The sequence below is a fragment of the Zea mays genome, chromosome 2, assembly GCF_902167145.1.
Source record: "Zea mays cultivar B73 chromosome 2, Zm-B73-REFERENCE-NAM-5.0, whole genome shotgun sequence".
In the NCBI taxonomy this organism is placed as follows: Eukaryota; Viridiplantae; Streptophyta; class Magnoliopsida; order Poales; family Poaceae; genus Zea; species Zea mays.
Window position 1 is genome coordinate 192257191 of NC_050097.1, and position 9874 is coordinate 192267064.

The following is a 9874-nucleotide window of genomic DNA, read 5'->3' on the forward strand; positions in this document are numbered from 1 at the left end:
TCCTGCTATCGAACAAGTCCTAACACTCGGGTAGAACACGATTTTCGCGCCTTCTCGACTGTACCAATAATGGAATCCTTCGACCAAATGAGAGTGCACGTAAGCGGCAAGGCCGACCGAGCCGAGGGACTCCTACGCCTTCGGGATATGGATACCTCACTCATCACCTTCCACGAAAAGTAACTCTCGCTCGGATAAACGATTCTGCTATTGACAGACAAGTCGTGATGCTTGAAACAAGAGGAGAGAAGACATAGCTTTTTAAACACGACGATAAAGTGTTTAGGCCTCGGCGGCCGCGAAAAAGCATGCGCATGCTACAGACAAACTATTCCTGCAGGTTCGGGCATCGGCAGGGGGAGCAGCAGTACCCTTGGCGTTGTTTCCACCCTTGGCGGAACCTGGCCCGGCCTCGGACGGCAACCCGGGCAAAAGGACCTCCACCTATGGGAGGACGCCAGCACCGTGCCAGCAGATGTCTTGGCCAAGCTCCAGCGGCTGCTACCACATATTCCTCGGCCTGGGAAGCCGCCATCTCCCGGGCCGACGAAGTCTCTTTCCGAGCCGACTCCGCTTCTGTCCGCGCTAACACCGCTGCCTCCGGCTCCGGCTCATCGCAGAGCAGCCGAGGGTTCCAAAAACTGAGCAAGAGAGGCCTAGAGCGGCAAGGCCGACCGAGCTGAGGGACTCCTACGCCTCCAGGATACGGATACCTCACTCGTCACCTTCCGCAAAATGCAACTCACGCTCGGTTAAGTGGTTCGGCTAGCCAACAGGCAAGTCCCAGCGCTCGGAATGAGGAAGACACACAGCTTCATTCTCGAATACCCAAATGTTCTGGCCTCGACAGCCACAAAGAAAAAACACATATACTTGGGGGTAACTATGCTACACAGACTTAGACGTCGGTAGAACCCTCGGCGGTTCTACCGACCTACGACAAATGTCTAAGTACTTGAAGCGGTTACATTTTGCTCTGGCAAAAACCCGGTATATCTCCTTACAAACGGGACTCTGGTTCCACTCCCGCAGATATGAACAACCTCCACACCAGAAGGCTTGCGGGATAACAAACTCCTAGCGCCTTGCCGGCGACCCCTGACAGCAGCGACAATGACCTCCGCCTCGGGCGGCCAGACAGCTGCAGCAATGGCTCCAGGGCAAATGCTGCTGTGAAGAGGCCCTCGCCCACGTCCCCACACGAGGGGCGAGGACAAGCCATTAAGGCCGAAGAGTCGGAGGGCGCCGACCGTGGGTTTGAACCCACTGACACCGTGCCGGCAAACAACGGCTGCCCCAAAGCGCACTGGCAGGTCCTCACTCCCGTCCTCGCCGAGGCCGCCCTAGAACACGAGCACCGCCCTTGCGGCGTACGACGTGTTGGGCAACCCTCCGGCGCGGCTGACGGTGCGAGGAAGACCTAGACGTGGCTGGCCCGTGCGCGACACGAGCCGCCCGGACGAAGGACGGAAAGCTGCACCCTGTCCAGGGAGCAGCAGTTCGCCTTCCCCCGCATGGCTGGAGGACGCCTCCACAGGGCTGGAGGATGCCTTTCTCCCCCAAACGTTGGGGGAAGAAAAGGGTTACCGGCCCACATGGAGGCAACCCCCCATTCGGTGCGCTCCTCCGCCTCAGCCCGGATGACGAAGATCCTTGAAGCTGAGGGTGGGGCGGAGGCCGCAGCCCGACTTGCTTCTCCACACCAAACTACCCATTGGTGAGAGAATGCAGCTGGGCTGTACGACGAAAATCCTTGAAGCCGAGCGATGGTTGAAAGGTGCCGATCTCCACGAGGCCGCGCTCCTTCAACGACAGCAAGAGCAAGGCGACGCTGGAGCACCCCATCCGGGGGCTCAAAAGGTGGAAGGGCGCAATGCATGAGGGGAGAACGAAGGCATGACCACTGCCCAGGGGATCGATCCCCCTTTTATAGGCAGACCTCCTCACTTGCACCCCTTAGCGTCACGGGCGAAATCCCCACTGACATCCTCCAGTTTCTCTCCCTACAGCACGGGGGCTGGGACCCACACGTCATACGAGCTGATCCGAAGCACGAAGAAGGCTAACCACCGCACGCGAGGCATGTAACCGTCCCGCGGTTACAAGCGCTCTCCCATCTTCGTAGAAACTGGTGGTCGAAAGGGTGGACTGCCACGTGACAGGCATCCAACTGCACCGCAACTGTGTGCCCCTTCGGCTCCGTCCACATCCGACGGACTAGCGCAAAGGAAGCAGGCCCGCATGTCATGTAACCGGCGCGCCGGTTACGACGTGCGAGAAGTTACACCGCCACTCGCGCCAATGCTGCGCCTCCTCAACTGTGGAACCAGTACCACGACTCAAGGTAGCCCTGCGTAGGACCCAACAGTGTCAGTTAAAGGTGACGGCCACGGGCCGGTCAGCCGCGGGGTAGGCACGACGGTTGGCATGGTCAAAAGCAGGCCGGCAGTAACTACAGCGGCAGACGAGCGGAGGCAGCGGTCAAGTCGCCTACAGGCTCGCGTCCCCTCTTGAAGCGACGGGAGAGCCCTCTCCCACAGCGTGAAGACGACACGCCCGTGCCCCATTCCTCGAACGGCTCACGCGCGCAACGGGCGCCACGCGAATCGCCTGTCCCATCGCATTAACCCCCCGACGGAGCAGGCGACACCTCTGGCAGGCGAGGCAAGCGTCGCTTCGCCTTCGCCATAATGACCGCGTCAAAAAAGGTGTGCCACCTTATTTAAATTCATATCCTTCCCCTCCTCCTCTCTCTCTCTTGCTACAGGGACCGAGAAAGGGGATGTTGTGGAAAGGATCCTTCTCGGCGAAGGAAGCGGGCCCCGAGCCCTCCTACTGATCAGGGGTTCGAAGGCTGGCCCCTCGGGAGGGTTTCGACAGCCGCCCCAGAGCACTCGTACCTCAAGCCCATTACTGATCAGGGGTTCGAAGGCTGGCCCCCTCGGAAGGGTTCGATAGCCGCCCCAGAGCGCTCGGGCTCCGTGCCCACTACTGATCAGGGGTTCATAGGCTGGCCCCTCGGAAGGGTTCGACAGTCGCCCCAGAGCATGCAGAGTGAGGGATGACTCTGGGTACGTTCGATACATAGCCAAGGCTCGGGCTACGCTCCCGAGGTACCCTAGGACATTTCCGAGACCGGCGAGAACGATTTGTAACGGAATCCCACCGGAGGGAGGCATTGAGCCCTCGGACCCTGTCGAAGGGGTCTGGGTCCGGCAAATCACCCGTAGGTACTTTTGGAGCACGCCTCTGGGCCACCAGCCGACCCCTAACGAACGGGGCACGGGCGTCCACTTGGATCACCCGTTAGCAGCTCGCTGGAAACACCATGTTCGATGCCCTCCGAGGGCAACATGGCGCTTTCCCCCTCCTCCTTGCGGAAAGGCGACGCAGGGGCGTATAATAAAAGTCGAGAAAGTCCTTGATCGTCCTCTTGCTCCGTGCAGAGGCTCGGGGGCTGCTCTCGCACCCGGCTATGGCCAAAACTGTTGACAGTGTCAACAAACCAGCTTGATAACTTGGAACCCGACCACGCACCCGGGCTACGGCCGGGCCGCATGAGGGAACGATCAGACCGACTGAAACACCACGAAAAGCATTCAGACCTCAGAGGAGTTAAACCACTCCTCCGAGGCCTCGGGGGCTACACCCAGCGGGTGCGCTCGCGCGCACCCACCAGAACAAGGCAAAACCGAGAAAGGCCGGTCCCCTCACCGAAAACGCGGCAAAAGCCTCCAAGTGAGTACCAACACTCCCTTCAAGGCTCGGGGCTACTGCCGGGTACCATAATTAGGGGTACCCCCAACGCTCCTAATCACGGCTGGTAAACACCCTCAGACCAACTGACGGGTGTGGTTCAGGTCAAGACTTCGTCTACCCAAGGGATGCGATCTCACCCGAGCCCAGCCTCAGGTGAGAACAGTAGTCCCAGACGAATTCACGCCTCGCCCGAGGGCCTCCTCAGGCAGCGGGCGCTCCCTCGGCTCTCCCGAGGCCCGGCTCGGGCAGGCTTCGTTGTGAAGCAACCTTAGCCAGACCGCCTCACCAACCGACCGCTTCGCAGGCATATTAAATGCAGGGGATGCCTGACGCCGTATCCTGACACACGCGCCTCAGTTGGGCAGGCCAAAGTGACCACAGTCACTTCGTCCCTCTTCTTTACTGTCTGATATGACAGGAAAACAGCGCCGCTCGCTCCGCTCCGACTACCGTGTCAGCCACCCCGGCGACGACTCACAACAAGTCACGATCAACCACCGAGTTCAGCCTCGGGCACAATAGGAAGCTCCGCCTCGCTCGACCTCATGCTCCGGCCTCGGGAGGATGTTTCCGCCTCGCCCGACCTCAGGCTCCGGCCTCGGGAGGAGGTCTCCGCCTCGCCCGACCCCCGGACTCGGCCTCGACCCCGATCTCGGGAGGAATCGCGTCCTCACCCGATCCCGGCCTCGGCCTCAAGAGAAGTCTCCGCCTCGACCGACCCTGGGCTCGGACCGACCGCGCTAACAGGGGATACATCATTTCCCTATTCCTAGCTTGCTCAAGCTACAAGGAACAAGACCAGCGTCCCATCTGGCTTACCCCGGCGATGGGTAATGATGGTGCCCCGCGTGCACCATGACGCCGATGGCTCTCAGCCCCTTACGACAGCAAGGAGACGTCAGCAGGATCCTCGCCGTGCTGCCAGCTGTGCTCCTACAGGACTCAAGCGCTCCTCCGACGGCCACGCCATCACATGTACAGGGCCCAAGCTCTCCCCCAACGGCCACATTGGCATGTACACAGGGCTTAGGCACTCCACTGCCAGACACATTAGCGCATAGCTACGCCCCCCGTTGTACGTCTGGACCCTCTCCTTGCCTCTATAAAAGGGAGGTCCAGGGCCACCCTGAGGGGGGTTCGCGCGGGGGAAGCGGCGGACGAACTCTGTGTCTCTCTCTCCCCCACGCGGCGCGCTTGTAACCCCTACTACGAGCGACACCCCTGGTGCAGGATAATACAAGGCTTGTCCCACCTCTTGTGTTCTATCCCGCGCCAACCCATCTGGGCAGGGGCACGCAGCGATTTCACTGATCGGTCCAAGGGACCCCCCAGGTCCGAGATGCCGACAAGATTCATAGATGAATATATTGAGGATGATAGAGTATTTTTGAGAGACAATGTTGATTTTGCAATAACCGGAATTAGAAATGTTGTACAAATCAGTGGTCAAAATCTTGTTTAGGTGGCATCCATTTTAAAATAAGAATTATATTTATGAACAAAGAGGGTGAAGTCCTTAGCAAAAGCAAATAATGCAAATATGGATCAAAGATCGAACATGAGACACAATTTTATGTGAGAAAACCCTTAAGGGAAAAAAACCACAAACGCCAATTGCAATCTTTACTATATGAGGAGAGTTTAAGAACATATGGAATACAATGAGTTGTCTCTCTTTCTATGCGACTTACATGATGTACGTATATAGGACGGATGGACAACATTCTGATACGAAAACAAATCTGACCCACATTAGAGTCTGGATCACATTCCAACAAACTCCACTATGAGATGAATTCTACCTTATAGTAAATGAAGAATCATCAATCAGCTCACTTCAATAATAAATAATCATTGACACCTAAAGTCACTAACACTTGAACTACTATACCAACTAAGCCTGAGCTAGCTTAAACTTAGCTCTAGGAACATACTTTATCAACACATCAGCAGATTATCATGAGTGCTTCTCTTGCATGCCTTAACATCACCTTCGGTAGTAATACCTCGAATAAAGTGATAGCTCATATCAATGTGCTTTGTTTTCACAAAACATACGATCTTTAGTTAAACAAATAACACTTTGATTTAAACTACAATACCAACTAAGCCTGAGCATAGCTTAAATATGTTCAAGCTCATGCCCATGATCTCGTCCGGATGCAAGATGGTGGTGCTGCTGGGCGAGGACAACCATTAGGCACTGCTGGCCGACCACGCGATGACGGTGTCGCTGTTCGGGCACCATCGGGGCCGCGTGATCCTGGCCATCCACGAGGACACGCGCGTGTCGCCGCTGTTCCTCATCGAGCTGCCCATGCCGACGAGTGTGCTGCACCGGGAGATCTCGTCCAGGGTCGTCAAGTTGGCGCTGGAGAGCGACACTCGCCGCAGCGCGCACCGCCGCCTCGTAGAGGAGTACATCTGGGCCGTCTACTGCAACGGTCGCAAGGCCAGCTACGCCATCCGGAGGAAGGAGGCCTCCAACGATGAGCGCCAGAGGAAGGAGGCCTCCTACGATGAGTGCCACGTGCTGCGCCTGCTGCGCACCGTGTCCATGGGCGTCAGCGTGCTCCCACCGCCCGCCCCCGAGAAGGACGACGGACCCGACAGCGAGATCACGTATGTGCGCGCGCGCGTTGAGCGTGTCGTCGGGTCCAAGGACTCGGAGGTCTTCTACATGATCAACCCAGAGGAAGGTGGAAACAGCGGCGACAACAATGGTGGAGGAGGAGGAGGCGCACCGGAGTTAAGCATTTTCTTTAGTAAGGATGAAATGGGTAAACCATAATACTCCATTATTACTGCTGTACACATACACATTTATATAATAGGCCGGTACTATATTGTTTTCACTTTGTGAATCTGAACATATACGCACACTGGTTTTGCAATTGCACAGATGTGTTCTATGGAACTGTCAATAGATCGAGGGTGTGTGTAAACACCCCAAAATCCTAATTTTGGGTTAAGTAAATAAAAAAACAAGACATAAATTAAAAGGTCATTTGATGAGGAGACCCTTTGAGAGATTTAAACTTTAAAGTGTTTTCTTTATAAATTAGAACTAGTTTCTGAAAGGGAAATATGCTTACACCTTTTCCTAACTAATTTTGGTGGTTGAATTGTCCAACACAAATAATTGGACTAACTAGTTTGCTCTAGATTATAAGTTTTACAGGTGCCAAAGGTTCACAATAGACCAATAAAATGACCAAGAAAGGGTTCAAACAAAGTGAGCTAAAGAAATTCCAAAGGCACCCTGGTCTGGCGCACCGGACTGTCCGGTGCACCACCGGACAGTGTCCGGTGCACCAGGGAACCCGACGCTGAACTCGCTACCTTCGGGAAAATGGAGGCCGCTCCGCTATAATTCACCGGACCGTCCGGTGTGCCAGCGGAGCAACGACTACTTCGCGCGCAACGCATTTAATGCGCGCCTGCGCGCGCAGAGGCCAGAGCACGCGCAGCAGGCGCACCGGACAGTCTACAGGACTTGTCCGGTGCACCACCGGACAGCCCAGAGGCCCCACAAGTCAGAGCTCCAACGGTCGAACCCCAACGGCTGGCTGACGTGGCTGGCGCACCGGACTGTCCGGTGCGCCATGCGACAGCAGACTTCCAACGGCCACATTTTGGTGGGGCTATAAATACCCCAACCACCCCACATTCAATTGCATCCAAGTTTTCAGACTTCTACGCCTTACAAGAGCTATAGCATTCAATTCTAGACACAACCAAAGAGATCAAATCCTCTCTCAAGTCCGGAATCACTCCAAATCAAATAGTGATTAGAGAGAGCGACATTTGTGTTCAATTGAGCTCTTGCGCTTGGATTGCTTCTTTTCTTTCTCATTCTTTCTTGAGAAACACTCAATTGTAACCGAGGCAAGAGACACCAATTGTGCGGTGGTCCTTGAGGGGACTTAGTGTCTCGTGTGATTGAGAAGAGAAGCTCACTCGGTCTAAGTGACCGCTTGAGAGAGGGAAAGGGTTGAAAGAGACCCGATCTTTGTGACCACCTCAACGAGGAGTAGGTTTGCAAGAACCAAACCTCGGTAAAACAAATCCTTGTGTCTCACTCTTTATTTGCTTGCGATTTGTTTTTCACCCTCTCTCTCGGACTCGCTTATATTTCTAACGCTAATCCGGCTTGTAGTTGTGATTAACTTTGTGAATTTCAGTTTCGCCCTATTCACCCTCCCTCTAGGCGACTTTCAATTGGTATCAGAGCCCGGTGCTTCATTAGAGCCTAACCGCTCGACGTGATGTCGGGAGATCACGCCAAGAAGAAGATAGTGACCAGCGACAAGCCCGCTACAAGCCACGAGAAGGCTCCATCAGGAGAGTCCTGCAACAAAGGGAAGGAGAAGAAATTTTCTTCCCACAAGTCGCATCGGAGTGGCGACAAGAAAAAGAAGATGAGGAAGGTGGTCTACTACGAGACCGATTCTTCATCGCCATCCACCTCCGGCTCTGACACGCCGTCCATAACTTCTAAGCGCCATGAGTGCAAGAAGTATAGTAAGATTCCCCTACGCTACCCTTGTATTTCAAAGCGTACTCCTTTACTCTCCGTTCCATTAGGCAAACCACCGGTTTTTGATGGTGAAGATTATAATATGTGGAGTGACAAAATGAGGCATCATCTAACCTCACTCCACACAAGCATTTGGAATGTTGTTGAGTTTGGTGTACAGGTACCATCCGTAGGGAATGAAGACTATGATTCGGATGAAGTGGCCCAAATTCACCACTTCAATTCCCAAGCCACTACTATACTCCTCGCCTCTCTAAGTCGATAGGAGTATAATAAGGTGCAAGGGTTGAAAAGCTCAAAGGAAATTTGGGACGTGCTCAAGACCGCGCACGAAGGAGACGAGGTGACCAAGATCACCAAGCGGGAGACGATCGAGGGGGAGCTCGGTCGCTTCATGCTTCACCAAAGAGAGGATCCGCAAGCCATGTACAACCGCTTGAAGACCTTGGTGAACCAAGTGCGCAACCTCAGGAGTACCAAATGGGATGACCATGAGATGGTCAAGGTTATTCTAAGATCCCTCGTTTTTCTTAACCCTACACAAGTTCAATTAATTCGAGGTGATCCTAGATACAAGCTAATGTCTCCCGAGGAAGTCATAGGGAAATTTGTGAGCTTTGAGCTAATGATTAAAGGCTCAAAGAAAATCATCGAGCAAGGCACCTCCTCCACGCCCGAGGCACAATCCGTCGCATTCAAGGCAACGGAGGAGAAAAAGGAAGAGTCTACATCAAGTAGGCTTCCCATCGACGCCTCAAAGCTCGACAATGAGGAGATGGCTTTAATCATCAAAAGCTTTCGACAAATCCTCAAGCAAAGGAGGGGGAAGGACTAAAAACCCCGCTCTAAGAAGGTTTGCTACAGATGTGGTAAGCCCGGTCACTTTATAGCAAAATGTCCTATTTCTAGTGATAGTGACAGAGGCGATGACAAGAAGGGGAGAAGAAAGGAGAAGAAGATATACCACAAGAAGAAGGGCGGCGATGCCCATGTTTGCCGGGAGTGGGACTCCGACGAGAGCTCCACCGACTCCTCCTCCGACGAGGACGCCACCAACATCGCCGTCAACAAGGGACTTCTCTTCCCCAACGTCGGCCACAAGTGCCTCATGGCAAAGGACGGCAAAAGAAAGAAGGTTAAATCTAAATCCTCCACTAAATATGCATCCTCTAGTGATGAAGACAATTCTAGTAATGAGGATGATAATTTGTTTACTCTTTTTGCCAACCTTAACATGGAACAAAAAGAAAAGTTAAATGAATTGATTAGCGCTATTCATGATAAGGATGAACTCTTGGATAGCCAAGAGGACTTCCTAATTAAGGAAAATAAGAAGCATGTTAAGGTTAAGAATGCTTATGCTCTAGAAATGGAAAAATGTGAAAAATTAACTAGTGAGCTAAGCACTTGTCATGATTTGATTGCCAACCTTAGAAATGAAAATGCTAGATTAATTGCTAAGGTTGATTCAAATGCTTGTGATGATTCATATGCCAATCTTAGAAATGATCATGCTATTTCTATTGCTAAGATTGAAAAATTAAATGCCTCTCTTGCTAGCCTTAGAATTGAAAA

The 9874-nt window shown here is 53.5% G+C and overlaps 1 pseudogene; it reads left to right on the forward strand.

Moving 5' to 3' along the window:
• The first annotated feature begins 5887 nt into the window (after positions 1–5887).
• On the forward strand, positions 5888–6550 carry LOC103649169 (protein MIZU-KUSSEI 1-like; annotated as a pseudogene).
• The last annotated feature ends 3324 nt before the right edge of the window (positions 6551–9874 follow it).